The following is a 15,856-nucleotide window of genomic DNA, read 5'->3' as shown; positions in this document are numbered from 1 at the left end:
AGTTTTTTTTATCTGTCAAATTACATTATGTTATACATGGCAGTTCCATTTAAAGGAATGGTAGAGGGAATACTACAGTTATTAGCAACCAACCAAAAGGAGAAAGTTGCAATAGGTAAAAAAAATGGGACTTGGAATTGGTGAGCAATGTAAGGTGCATGATCTGCCATACATGTTAAGGTCACGTAAGTGAGATGTAGGATTGTAATGTGTTGGGAGTTTTTCAGGTTAGTGTATCAGAGAGTGGTTATGTTTATTACCATAGGGATTTTTGGTGTGCGTGTGTTGTGTGTGTTGTGTGTGCGTGTGTGTGTGTGTGTGTGTGTGTGTGTGTGTGTGTGTGTGTGTGTGTGTGTGTTTGTGTGTATTATGCATTCTCAGAAGGAGGGAGGTGGTGATAGAGTAATGTTCTACAGGAAGTGAATGCATAAGGATATCCTGGGTGAGAAGGATGGTCTTGCTGTTGCTGTGCTTCACCAAGGATGAGGCAGGACATGTAATGGTTGTTCAACCTCTAGAATTGTGTGAGGTGTTCTCAAGGCAACTGGATGTGTAGCTTACTAATCATAAATGGATACCAAAGCAACAATGGAGATTGGGAGTTGGTAAGGAGGTGTGTGGGCTAGAAGATCTCTTTTCAGAATTGTATAAGGAGGCACAGGGGAATAGTTTGCTTAGGGAGATAAATGGAGAGTCCAGGAGTTGTAGCTCACTTACAGTAAATTAAGGACGCAGTTGTCACAGTTGGTGGATGTGATTCCACATGCCAGGAATTGGTGCAAGAGGGGCTCAGTAAATGTTGGAAAAAAATTGTTAAAGACAATGTTTACAATGTTTGGAACAGCAGATGAAGTGGAAGTGCAGGTGTTAAATAGCACAGCTGTTCATGTTCAGTAGATGGCAAGTTCTATGAAGAATGACATGGAGTGGCACACAATATAGTTATCGTACTTGGAATAAGGGGTGTTGAATAACAGGAGACTAGTACAGGAATTGGCAACAGAGCTAACACAATGTGCGAGTGAAATGAGGGAAGCACTGGATAGCAATTTGGAGAGAATACAAAAGCAACTGAGTGCACTGGCCAATGAATTGAATAGAGCAAGATTGCTATGTGGGCTTGTGGACCAACTTGGGGATACTAGGAGTGAAGTGGTTATGTGTCCCGCTTACTAGGCAGATTCACTAGCCACTAAGCCACCATGGCACAGTGGTTCCCACAACTGTACGGATTATCTTGGCATACCTCCCTCCTTGATTCAAATTCCCACTGCTGCCCCATTCTGCATTTAAAGTCCCCCTTACACATGAACAGAATTATGGAGGCTCCCCCCATTCTGAAACAACACATTAGCATCAAACATAAATGGGGTTCCAGCCTGAAACCCAGGTACAGGTACTTATCTGAATGAAATGATGGAATTTCAGAAACTTTACTGGTCTCATACAGATATGATTTTATGTATATAAACTGAAGCAGTGAGTGAAAATTTATACCAGGGCTGGGAATTAAACCTGGGTCTCCTGCTTACTGGACAGGTGCACTAGCCACTAAGCCACCTTGGCTTTGTCCCAGCATTGGTACAAATTTTCATTTGCCACTTCAGTCTGTACACATAAAATCATATTTGTATGAGACCAGTAAAGTCTCTGTTACTGTGTTATTTCATTTATATAAGTACCTGAACCTGCATTTCAGGCTGGATCCCCCACTTAGATTCGATGCTAAGGTGCTATTCCAGAGCATGGAGAGCCTCAGTAATTCTATTCATATGTAATGGGGAATTTAAATGCAGACTGGGGTGGCAGTGAGAATTTGGATTGAGGATGAAGGCATATCATGGTAATCCATACCGTTGTATGAACTGCTGTGCCAATGTGGCTTAGTGGCTAGTGCTCTTGCCTAGTTAGCACAAGAGCCTGGCCTTGGTACAAATTTTCATTCACCGTTTCAATCTATATGCATAAAATCATATCTGTAGGAGACCAGTAAAGTCTCTGATACTGTGTCATTTAAATGCACCTGGGTTTCAGGCTGGATCCCCCATTTGCATTCAATACTGAAATGCTACTTCAGAACATGGAGAGCCTTGTCAATTCTGTTTGTGTGTATGGGGGAATTTAAATGTAGGCTGAGGCAGCAGTGAGAATTTGTATCAAAGAGGGAGGCATACCAGGGTAATCTATGCAGTTGTGCAAACCACTGTAAGCAGAAGACTTGAGTTCAATTCCCAGCCTCACTACAAATTTTCACTCACTGCTTCAGCCTATATACATACAATCATATTTGTATGAGAGCACTAAAGTCTCTGAAATTGTGTCATTTCATTTGTACACCTAGGGAATTCATGATGAGATTGTGTCGAGCAGAAAACAGTTTCCTGCAAAGTTACAACATATAGCAAAAGGGTAGAGGTGGAAACAGCTGGGGCCATGGCGCATACAGTGATCTGTGTACCCGTTGCAAGGAGAAACTCAGAGTTTCAATGCTACATCATTCACCAATCTCCAGTGAAATGGGTGTTATTGGGGAAGTTGGTGCAGGTGAGAACACAGGAAGTAATGCTAATCTCAGAGGACTGGCAGACTCAAATGGTAATGTCACAGGCAACGCTGAAAAGATGCACGCAATGGAAGGTTGTGATAAGCCTGGGTATTCAGGTATGGATTGATATGCATCAAGTTTGTTTCTGGGGTAAATAAATGAGATGAACAGTGGGAAGAAGCTTCTGCCTACTCGAACTTACTTCCAAAGGATGGGAACATATTCATTATAATTAGTATTCATGCCAGAAACTGTATGGTTTAATTGCTATGAAGGAGGAAGATTGGTAAGGGTGAGGAAACTTGAGTTTCTGGAAAGCAGAATGATTGTTAATGGCAAGGCTTGTGAGATAACTGGGATGGACTTTTGTCTTCCGGCAATGTTCATAGGTGGAACTGTTAATACAGTTTCACAAAATATGTTGTTTTAGCTGGAAGGATCTCTGAGGATATTATCCATTCAGAATTCAACCTATCTAAATAACGCACTGAATCCAAAGCTTACATAATCCCATTACAGATTAACAGAGCCCAAGCAAGGGTGAATTTTCTTGGAACAAATGTGACAGCTTATACACCATTTCCAGGACCAACAGCAGCCTAGAGTGTTAATAGCAAGTGTTTCAGCCACCAGTTGCGGCATGTTTCTAGCTGGCTTTTGTATATTGTATTTCTGGGTAAAATGCAAGCAGGCACAGGCTATAGACATGCCAAGACACCATTTACCCATAGAATGGCTGGGGAAGCAATCAATTTTAAGAACTTAATCAGTATATAAGAGTGTAATGGAGGTACATGGTAGTTAGTTAAGGCAATGCATGAGTGAGTGGACACTACATTGTGAATTGGGAGCGATTGTCCTCAGTGTATAAGTTATCAGAGCTAAGGTAGTTCAGTGGGAACCTGATATTAAAGATTCAGGATGAATCTTCTCAGAAGGGAGGAGGTGTGCTGCACCACAAGTACGTATAGGCACAGATTTTGAGAATTCTTGAAAATTTTGCACAGCTGTGGCTGGAAGATAGAAGTTAAGGGGCCAAAGAATATATCGGGCAAAAGGCATTCACAATGTTGTTATTAAGCAAATAGTTCTGCTAGGCAGGTTTACGAAGAAAAGGAGTATAAATAAGGAAGCCCAGACACTCGAGGCAAGCAGTTGTGTAGCCATTCTGTCTGCATCTGGTACTGGAGGGAATGATGATTGTTTAAGCACAATGACCATCTGGTGATGAATTTCAGTGGCCAATTGGCCCACTGTATGAACCACCAAGCTCTATTGTATGGACACACCAGAGCCGAGGTGAGGCACGTCAAAAACTTGACACTGCACGGGAGCAGGGAGCAGGGGTGTGGCCAGCCTCCACTCACTGGGTGATGTCTTCCAGAGACTGGAAGCTGCCATCTGCAAGGGCAAAGCCACACTATAAGCTCACAGCCTTGCAGGTCCAAAGCTACCATCCATCACCGACCAATCCACCATGAGCAGGTGACTGGAGCTACTGAGGCTCTACTACTATGATGACTGCTGGCTCTTACCCTTTTGTACTCTACATGGTGATCACAAGAAGTGCTTGAGGGAATAGCCAGACATGTTCCGGAGGCCTTCAGCTTAGCCGATACAAGCTGCCAGTCATGCCAACTGGGCCATTGCAGGAGCCATCAGCTCACAAAAATGGAGCAGCTGGGTGCCATAGTAGCAGATTCTGGTGCTAGCATTTGCACTGTCACATGTACACACATCATGCCGCTGCCATCTGAATCACCAGAGGCACTGTGTATTCCTTGTTGGAATAAAAGTCAATGCCAAACTTGTATCAATACCTCTGCACACCCCAGTATGATTCAGTCCTGCCTACCAAACCATATCTCTCAGTCATCCTGGCATATTATGACCCCTGAGGCCAGGGGATTGTAACAATATCTTGTAAAAGGAAAATTTTTGTCAGTAAAAAATCTTTATTTACATTTATAATTGTGCAAGCTAGGACCATGCCCTAAGTTTTCCTTATTTTGTTATCCCTATAGATAATCTGAAGATGCCCCATGAAACACATTGTTAATAAAAGAATGAATTGTAACCAAGATTACTTTTAATTGAAATACAATGCATTTATGTTTTGTTTAATACTTGTGTGGTTTGATGGCAACAAATAAATGAAACTGTTGCAACAGATAGAGGTGTTACAATGACTCTGAAGAAACTGTAGCCAACTGGATGGTCTTGTTGTTATCAAACAAACGAATTTGATACAAAATTTTTGGTGCTTATACAGTATCATTCGAAAGAGTATGAACCAAGCAGAGAGGGAAGAAGCTTCTAATTTGATAAAAAAATACGGAAACTTTTGGTTACATCCTGTCTCTCCTACTTCAAAGTATGATTTTGTAAAATATTTTTTTTAGTTTCCAAGCTAATGCAGTCCCCTAATGCCTTCTAAACTGAAGAAATGGTTTGGTCACATTAAGAAATAATTTCGAAGTTGTAGAAATAAGAAGAACCATTGGGAGATAAATCATAGGTACTTACAAATCGTTTGGTCAAGAATGGTGGACATAAACTTGGCTCCTTCTATAAAACAAAAGAAAAGATTCATCCTTAGACATTACAGCTTTATAAGTGACAGTCCTGACTCAACAGTCTGCAAACCAATACTAGATATTTTCTCTGAAAAATATGATATTCTATTTGAAAATGTCCACAAGAGGAAGTTGTAACAGAGTACAACGGGCAATTGAAAGAAGTACAAATATTTACAAGTTCAGTACAGCAGATGATTATGTCTAGGGATGACTCTGTTGGTTGAAATAAGGCTCCAAGTTTATGTCCACCATTGACATTAATTCTTGACCAAACAATTTCCAAGTGTCTGCAATTTCTCTCTCAGTAGACTGGAGTTTCTAGTTTAATGTGACACGTAAACTGCCTCTGTTTTCCATTACCATATTATTTTTATATAAAATTAGAACTACTGCCAAAATTTCACTACTATCTATTTTGGCTTTTGGCCATGTTTCTGTTCCTAATATTATGTATGGACCTCTGCTTTTTTGTAGCCCTATTAACTCTGGCACCGTGTTATGAATGCTTTGGCAATTCATCAGTAGAAATATAATAATCTCATCTGCTGAGGGATTTCTTTGAATCTTATATTAATTATTTGTGGACTCATATAGCTATCATTATCTGGAATGAATTGAGAGTTACTTATTCTAAAAATCCTCTTTTGCAACCCATGCATAGACACCAATTCGGTAGCAGCCTCTTATACATAATGACTCCTAATGCATTTTGGGAGACCCTACAACTCACAGACCTATGGTGCAAAGTCCACGAAGTCACAGTTTAACTTGCTGTAGTCTCCAAAGTCTCTTGTTCAAGCCTTCCACTCAACTCAGAATTAGGCTATCAAGATTAGTTCTGGGGACATTTCTGCAGACTATGAGCTTCACTGAAATTCCATGAGCTATGTTGTTCTCCTCAATCTTTTCAGCTAATCACTGGAATTATTCACGTATGAAACTGGATGCCAGATGACAGGCATTGTTCATTCTAATGTGTACCAATATGTGCAGCTTGTGCACCCCGATATCCCCATGGCTGTTGGAAGTATTTCAACCTGTTGAGTAAGTCCCTCTGGCATGCACAATGAGTGGTAAGGATGATTCTTCTTACCTTCTGCTGCAATTTTCCTGAAGCGTAAAATATTTCTGGTACGTGTTTCTCAGTAGCCTGCCCAGCACATCCATTCATAGCAGCTTCCAATAAAATGACAGAAATTTCGGCGATTTCCAGCTACTTATGAACAGCAATTAATTTATTCCATAGCCAAGAACAACATTCGCAGTGGGGTTGTATTGTGAATAGTGCAGTGTTTTTCTGGAAAGTAACAACTCTACCTGAAAAGGCTTCAGAAGGTCCAACAGTGTCAACCGACTGTCATGTCATCCTCAGCCCAAAGGGGTCACTGGATTCAGATATGGAGGGGTGTGGGATTCAGAACATCACACTATCGACCCTTGTCAGTTTTTGTCATCTGGGGCCACTATCTTTCAGTCAAGTAGATCGTCTGTTGTCCTCACATGGGCTGAGTGAACCCTACTTGCCAACAGCGCAGAGCAGACCTGATGGTGACTTATCCAAAAGTTAGCCATGCCAAACGGTGCTTAATTTTGGTCATCTGATGCAAACCTCTGAATCCAATGTGGTGGAGCCATTGGCTAAAATGTACCATTATTTGCCATATTTTTGAACTTCCAATAGTTAACAGACCCCTACCCTATTTTACATACTTCCCTCTATTACAGAAACAGCAAGGGTCCCAAACAGGTGAAGTGTGTTGTACTGGCTCAGTTTCAGTTCCATAGACAGCTCTCAAACTTGTTGGTTAGGGGTATAAGAGTAATACTAACCTAAATTCTTCAAAGTATGTTTCCACTGAAAAATTCCCTTAGATCTAACACTTACTTGCCACCCACAGTGAAATGGACAAGTTACAATTGGTCCTGTTTGCCTGTAGATGAGACGGTATCTACAGAAAAGGATAGTACTTGAGATATCTTTGGTATTTCTGGTATATGTCTCTCTGCAGTCTGCACATCATCACATACATTCCCAGCAGCTTCCAATCACATGACAGAGATTTCCAGCAGCCCACAGGCAGCAATTAACTCATCGTATTGCCAGGAACAACATTCACAGTGGGGTTGTATTGTGACTGGTGTAGTGTTTTTCTGGAGAGTAAACAAGTACTTGAGATATCTTTGGTATTTCTGGTATATGTCTCTCTGCAGTCTGCACATCATCACATACATTCCCAGCAGCTTCCAATCACATGACAGAGATTTCCAGCAGCCCACAGGCAGCAATTAACTCATCGCATTGCCAGGAACAACATTCACAGTGGGGTTGTATTGTGACTGGTGTAGTGTTTTTCTGGAGAGTAAACAATTAATTTAAATGAAGCTTATCAATTCTCTTTTAATTCTTGTGTCTGTTATGGTGCAAGGATTACAACTTTCTTTAAGAAATTGATTTTCTGATATAACAAGAGATAAAACTGAAATAAAATTTAGAGTCTCTGAAGCTATTTGTAACTTAAAGCCTCAATGCTCACTAAGAAAATCATGTAACAGACATAGAAATACTGGAAATTTATGACCAATCAAAACAACATACACTGCTGTTGAAGGTTGAAACTAACTAGAACATAATATAACAGTTACAATACTTAGAGAACATACCATTATGCCATAGCAGTTGACTCCTTAAGAGCTATGTTTACACTGGGGTTGTAAACTTTCAGACACATCCTCTGATGGTATAGAATTTTTGCATAATTGAATTTGCGATTTCTCGTTTTTAAAGTCAGAAAATAAGCAAAGATTTTTGTACACTCATTATCTTATATAAATATTTATCTGCCATAAATTAATATTATAATAATGCACAGGTCCACATTTTGCTTAATTATGGTGTTATGTACTAGTACATATAAGTATTTGTGTGTGTTGTTATTTGGAGCCGGCCGCTGTGGCCATGCGGTTTGCTAGGCGCTTCAGTCCAGAACCGCGGGACTGCTACTGTCGCAGGTTCGAATCCTGCCTCGGGCATTGATGTGTGTGATGTCCTTAGGTTAGTTAGGTTTAAGTAGTTCTAAGTTCTAGGGGACTGATGACTTAAGATGTTAAGTCCTATAGTGCTTAGAGCCATTTTGTTGTTATTTGGTTTGATGTACTTCTTGGGTGGCATGTCGGAATTGCAATTTATCAGCAGTTGCCTCTACATCACAAGTATGTCAAGGAGCTTCCAACACCACACTTGTGCTGAAGGGCAGCTTTGGAGAAGATATTGTTGAACGTCATCAAAATGTCTATAAAACTTGTACAGTAAAACTGCTAGTTTGTGTTAGTATAAAAAGTCTTATTGAGATATCCATAATAATAACATATTTGTACAACCTCTGACAATCAGGTTATTTAAAATACAAGAAAGTATAATTAATGATTGTTAAATGAAAACGAAATTTACTTCAAGAATATTTGATGACTTTGCCACCCAGCCAGCCTTTTCAGTCTTTAGAAGAAACTTGCAAATGAGTGAAAAAAGATGGGAGCATTTTACTAAATTCATAATTACCTACACTGCAATCAAGTGATAATGGTTGCCGAAACTAGATATCACTGCCAAAAGTTGTAGAATGCACAGCTGTAGCTTGCAATCATCGATTTATTATGAAATATGTTATGTACAGCCTGTGTAAACTTCCAGGAACTCTCAAAAACATATTTTAACAAGACTGATATACACCAAAATTAGGAGAAGGAATGGGGTAGGTTGAAATGATTGTCTGAATGTGCATACTAGGAAGATGCAAGACTAAGTCAACTGTTTACAACAGTTGACTTAGTATGAATCACATTTTTGTGGCACACAATGTTTGAAAATATGTAATATCCACAATACATACACAAGCTGTGATGATACGAACAGCATGTTTAGTTTATATTTAGATTTTTGAAGGGAATACTGTAGTACTCACTCCCCTCTCTCTGCCCTTCTAATGTTTCTTCCTCCAGCAGCTGGTATGTAGACACATCTCTCCTGACTTAAATTTTAATCATATTCATTTCTGACTTCCTTGAGTTCCAATTACACTGAGTGGCCAAACATCATGGGAAGTCACTGAGACGTAAGTCGCTCACTGACAGCTGATGCCTGCCCGTTTATATCCATACAGTCCCAGCAGGAATGAGTTCCCGACACTCCATATTAAAAGCAATGATGATCTGACTCAAAGCATACTTTTAATCACCCTATAGGGACATTCTGGTGTTCATTGTCAAAAATTTATGGTAGTTTTATTTTTATTTATTTATTTATTCATCCGTGGAACAATAAATATTGTATGGATGTCGTCAGATTACAACACATGAGCACACATACATTTACAATTAAACAGGTTTCTCATATTTTGTGTAGTTTTTATGACTAGTCATACACATATCCATAATTACATAATATTTTGGTGATAATGTCATATGTTGCTAATAATCTACATCTATGTTAAATATTCTTTTATAGTATAACAACTTTTACTTACTAAAAAGGTTTTAGGCTTTTGTCTGAAAGTGAGGGGCTCATTTATTTCTTTAATTTCTTGTGGTAATTTGTTATACAGTTTTATCCCATTATAAAATATACTTTTTTGCGTCTTTGCCTTGTTCTTTCTATCTAGATGGAGGTGGCGACAAGCTCTTGTTTCATGGTCATGTATTAGGCTGTTTGTGTTGTACATGTTGAGATTTTTCTTAATGATCATTATGTTCTGAAAGATATACTCACAAGAAACAGTTAGAATTCCTAGCTTTCTAAATAATTCTAGACAGTGGGCCCTGTTGTTGCTGTTTGTTATTATCCTTATGGCTCTTTTTTGTACTTTGAACACAGTTTGTATGTTACTGGCACTTGTTCCCCAAAACATGATCCCATAGCTGAGGACTGAGTGTAGATATCCGTAATATGTTATTTTAAGAAAGGTATTATTGCATACCGGTGCAAGGATTCTAAGAGCATAGCATGCTGTGGATAATTTCTTTGCCAAAATGTTGACATGGTTTGTCCATTTCAGTTGGCTGTCTACATTCATTCCTAAGAATTTGGTACTTGTTACACATTCTAATTCATTATTATTAACTTTTACTCTAGTGGCATTGTGTTTTTTGTTCAATTGGAAGTAAATATAGTTAGTTTTCTTTACATTTAGGGTTACTTTATTTTTTAATGACCAGTTGTGGACATCATTGAGAGCCTCGTTTGCTCTTTCTGACAGTTCTGTTGGATTTTCACCTGTTAGTACTATCCAGAATGAGATTTTCACTCTGCAGCGGAGTGTGCGCTGATATGAAACTTCCTGGCAGATTAAAACTGTGTGCCCGACCGAGACTCGAACTCGGGACCTTTGCCTTTCGTGGACAAGTGCCCTACTAACTGAGCTACCGAAGCACGACTCACGCCCGGTACTCACAGCTTTACTTCTGCCAGTACCTCATCTCCTACCTTCCAAACTTTACAGAAGCTCTCCTGCGAAACTTGCAGAACTAGCACTCCTGAAAGAAAGGATATTGCGGAGACATGGCTTAGCCACAGCCTGGGAAATGTTTCCAGAATGAGATTTTCACTCTGCAGCGGAGTGTGCGCTGATATTAAACTTCCTGGCAGATTAAAACTGTGTGCCCGACCGAGACTCGAACTCGGGACCTTTGCCTTTCGCGGGCAAGTGCTCTACCAACTGAGCTACCGAAAGGAGAGCTTCTGTAAAGTTTGGAAGGTAGGAGACGAGGTACTGGCAGAAGTAAAGCTGTGAGTACCGGGCGTGAGTCGTGCTTCGGTAGCTCAGTTGGTAGAGCACTTGCCCGCGAAAGGCAAAGGTCCCGAGTTCGAGTCTCGGTCAGGCACACAGTTTTAATCTGCCAGGAAGTTTGTTAGTACTATGTTGCTGTCATCAGCAAAAAGTATTTTTTCGCCATGTCTGATACTTTGTGGGAAGTCGTTAATGTATATAAGAAACAATATTGGGCCTAATACACTTCCCTGTGGGACGCCTATATTCACATTTTCTGGGTCAGACAGGTGTTTTATAAGGGAATTGTTTGAAACTTGTGATATCTCAACTCGTTGAACTCTGTTTTCCAAGTATGATTTGAACCACTTCTTTGTCACACCTCTTATTCCTATTTGCCCTAATTTATGAAGTAAGATTTTGTGGTCAACTGTATCAAAGGCCTTGGACAAGTCTAAAAAGATACCACTTACATTTTCACCTTTGTCCAGTGCTTCTAAAATTACTTTAGTGAACTGTGCTATAGCATATTGTGTGCCTTTTCCGGGCCTAAAACCAAATTGGTCATTGGAAAGAAGATTATATTTATTCAGGTAATTTAGCAGTCTCTTTTTGACTAGTATTTCTATTATTTTAGAAATGATAGACAGTATAGAGATCGGCCTGTAGTTCTCTACATTCTCCACATATCCGTTTTTAAGGATAGGTATAACTTTTGCTTGTTTTAGGTACTCCGGAAAGTATCCAGATTCGAAAGATTCATTAATTATGTCTGTTAATGGGCCCTTTATGGAGTCTATACAATCTTTAATTACGCAGACTGGGATTTCATCAAGTCCTACTGAAGTTTTTTTTTTTAGTTGGTGTACTACTAGTGCCACTTCCCTTTCTGTAGTTGGCAAGAGCACCATTGAGTTTGTTGGCTGGTTCTGAGTAGGTAAATCATACGTATCTGGAAATTTCTGCTGTAATTTTTTTGCAATACTCCTGAAATATGAGTTTACAAAATCAGCTAATTTTTTAGGGTTACCTACTGGTACATATTTGTTTTTAATATGTGAATTGAGGTCCTTTTTAGCAGAGTTAGATGTTTCCTGTTTGATGATGTTCCACGCTGCTTTGCTCTTGTTTTCAGCTTCAAGTAATATTTTGTTGTTTGAAAGTTGTTTTGCGGCTAGCAACACCTTTCTGTAAATTTTCCTGTACTTTTTGTAGGATTGCAGAACTTCTGGGTTAGATTGATTATTTTTTATGGAGTTGAGATATCTAAGAGTTTCTGAGGATTTTTTGATACCTGTAGTCACCCACTGATTTCTCTTTGTAGTTTTAATTTGATAAAGAGTTTTGGGAAACATCTCTTCAAATCTGAGTTTAAAAATTGACATGAACTTGATAAATTTCTGATTTGCATTGGTTTCTGCATAGACTTCCCTCCAATCTTCATATTCTAGCTAGTTGTAAGCATCAGTTTACATGTGTGGAAACGCTGTATCCATAGTACCAAAGAACCACCATAGACATTGTCAACCTCACAAATCTGTATTCTTATGTGATCTCCTAAGTGTTGTGACCCATTCATCTTGCAATAATCATCACCCCTTTTTCAAAGGCAGTTATCTCATGACGTCCCATGATCACTAAAGACTCTTATGTGACAGACTGCTCAGATATCATGGCTACAGTCACATTTGCAAAATACAGATGCAACATTTGATCATCACACAGAGTACACATTCAGATGGGACACCCTTCCTATCAGTTATGACCATGCAGTTTATACACACTAATGAGCAAAATATTATGGCCACTTGCTTAATAGTATGTTAGCTCACTTTCGGAATGCAATAAAGCAGCATTTCAGTGTGGCATGGATTCAGCAATTCCTTGATAGATTTCTGGGGTACATAACACCAGATGTTTATGAACTGGTCACACAGTTCCTGTCAGTTATGGGCTCGTGATTTATAGGTATGGAGATGGCACGTGCTGAGATGCATTCCTTTGGGTCCAGATCCAGTGTATTTAGTACCAGGATATCAACATGAAATCACTGTTGTGGTCCTCAAACCACTGTAGCACAATTGTTTATTATAGAGAGCTATCCTGCTGGAAGGTGCCATCGATGTCTAGCAAAACAGCAAGCATGAGGGGATGCAGGTGGTGAGAGGATCCGATACGTGGTAAAGATTTAACATATTCTTGAAGTAACTTTAGTTTTCTCATATCAATCATTGATACACTTTCTTGTATTTCAAACAACTTTCAAATGATTTACATAACTATTAACATTTATTAGACAAGCTTGGTCAAATATGTTACTGTGAATGCATCTCAATAAGAATATTAATACACATAATTTGCAGATATTTTACATAATGTTTCTTTTAAACACCATTGGTGAATTTCAGCATTATTCTCTCTGGTGCCCTCCTTCAGTATCCATGCAGTTGTACAAATTTATATTAAAAAAATATAATACGATTAACTAAAAAAACTGATTTTTTTCTCACTTTTATCATTTTGATTCCTTATAGATTTTTAAATGAATGCAATGTCTCTCACTTTTAACTTACATCGATTCCTGTATTCACTTTGCTGTTGAGAGTCACACAAGTTGATTAAATGGTTCTCCTTCCACCATAATTAGTTCTCATTCTTGACCGTGTGTACAATATTGATTCTTAATCGAACTTCGTCTTATGATGCAGGCAGCTACAGTGACATGACATTGGGATAAAGCACAGAAGAAAAGAAAACTTTCGTGGTTTTGCACAAAAACGAACTCTCAGACTTCATATTTTCATAAAATTATTATTCAGACAACATACTGTATCACAAGAAATACATCTTCTCACCACGAGAACTAAAGACAGAGTCTCTCTAATAATCGTCCAAAAAAAATTGAAAAAAGTTTCCATCATTTGTCTCTTGCCTTCCGGGGTGGCAAAATATCTCTTTGCCGATGCTTACAGTGGCCACACTAGTGTTAATTGTCATTGGTAATAACTTTTATTGTAGCATGTCAAGGCTTTTCCTTTATGTACCTCTACACAGTGTTGGAAGCTCCTTGACATACATGTGGTGTAAAAGCATCTGCTGGCGAACTCCAACTATCATGTATTGCCTGAGGAGTACCTCAAACAGAATAACAACACAACACAAAAGCATATATGTGTTAATAAAAAATACCATATGCAAAGTATGGACTTGTGTACTGTTATAAAATTAATAAACAGCACAATTGCTCCTTTATAGAAGATGGTGAGGATGCAGAAAACTTGGCACATTTGACTTTAAGAAGGAAAAATTGTATTGTAGAATATTACACTGGTGTTGTGTTTGTTTCATTCACAATGTACAAAATATTCTACCAAGAACTGGCATAACTTCAATCAACACAAAAGAAAATTCCCTAATTTAAAAATGCAAAAATTCTGTACCCTCATAGTAGTCCACAATAATGTTCACATAGTCCACAGCTGTCGTGGTGCCTTTGATTACCACCACAGGTCCCATAGGAGCCTAGGTGAACATCTTCCACAGGATAATATTGCCCCCACCAGCCAGCATCCTAAGTGCAGTGCATGTCTCGAGCAGTTTTTTGCACAAATTACAGCTAATCCGGACACAGCCATCAACTTGGTGTTACAAGAATCATGATTCATCTGACTGGGTAACACATCTCAATTGATTCATGGTCTGATCTCAAAGATCTCATGCCCACTGCAACTGTAACTGATAATGTCATTGGGCCAAGATGGGACAGAGCCCCACATTCATCAAAGTGTACTGAATGCTACACTCCGAAACACCTGTGCCTGCATCAGCAGTGTACTCAGATCTGTAAGAGATAACCATCTATTCTGCTTTACAGAGTGGGCAAGCCTCTGACCTCCATATTCTGTGATGAGTCACTGAGACCCAACTTGTTGTCAGCTACTCATTGTTTCACTGTCCTTCAACAACTTTCCATATAGGGTTCTGACAGTAGCACACAAATAGCTGACCTGCTGCACCACTTTCAAGATGCTCATTCCCAGGTGTGAGGCCATAAAATCTGTCCTTTGTCCAAATTATTTATGTTTGTGGATTTCCACATTTATGGTCCATGTTTTCAATAGAATGAGCCCTATTCACCTCTGTTCCACTTATATAGTTTCCGTACACACACACACACACACACACACACACACACACACACACACACACACACATGTATGTGTGTATATACCGCATTGCAGCATTGTGCAGTTAGATACTTTTTTATATTTCTTCTATGAATGTTTTACTATAGCTGTGTAGTTTGTCTTCATCACTGGATACAAAGAATATGAAGAAGAGTATGTAATATGAAAAAAATGTAATACCATTATTACACATGAATGAAAGTACTCTACAAAACAAAATAAAGACAGCAACAGAGCAAGGATGATGGCAAGTGCAGGGATAAAAGAAAATATAAATAGTAAAACTTATATATATGGCAAGTCCAAAGAAAATGATGAAAGACAATCATTTACCTCCATATGAGTGTTAGGCCATGAATTGGCATGATTATAGTAAAAAAATTGCACAAACTTTTTCTCTTTCTCTAGGATGAGTAAAACACTTCCCTCTCTTTCTCTTTCTCTTTCTCTTGGGCTGTCAGGAAAGGCAGTATGTGTTCAGCAGGCATTGTTTTGAGACTACTGGATGGCCTGAAAGGTGAAGATAAGTGGCTCTTAGAAAAACAACAGGGGGGAAATATGCGGCCTGTTCTGGCAACAATCTATAAATTGTGAGGGCTTATCATGAAAGTTGGTGGAATATTAGGTGAGAAATGAGAGTTGAATCTTGTGAGGAAGAGAAATGAGGTGGAAAATCACAAGAGATAAAGGTATGAGCTAGTATGTGGGAAGAGAATATAGGAATTGGAAGCAGATGACTAAGGGAGAGGACAAGTGAAGATTTAGCCAAGAAGGAATCATAGATAT

This window comes from Schistocerca piceifrons, chromosome 2 (assembly GCF_021461385.2).
Source record: "Schistocerca piceifrons isolate TAMUIC-IGC-003096 chromosome 2, iqSchPice1.1, whole genome shotgun sequence".
In the NCBI taxonomy this organism is placed as follows: Eukaryota; Metazoa; Arthropoda; class Insecta; order Orthoptera; family Acrididae; genus Schistocerca; species Schistocerca piceifrons.
The sequence above is the reverse complement of the archived record's forward strand: the minus strand, read 5'-3'. Positions refer to the sequence as shown.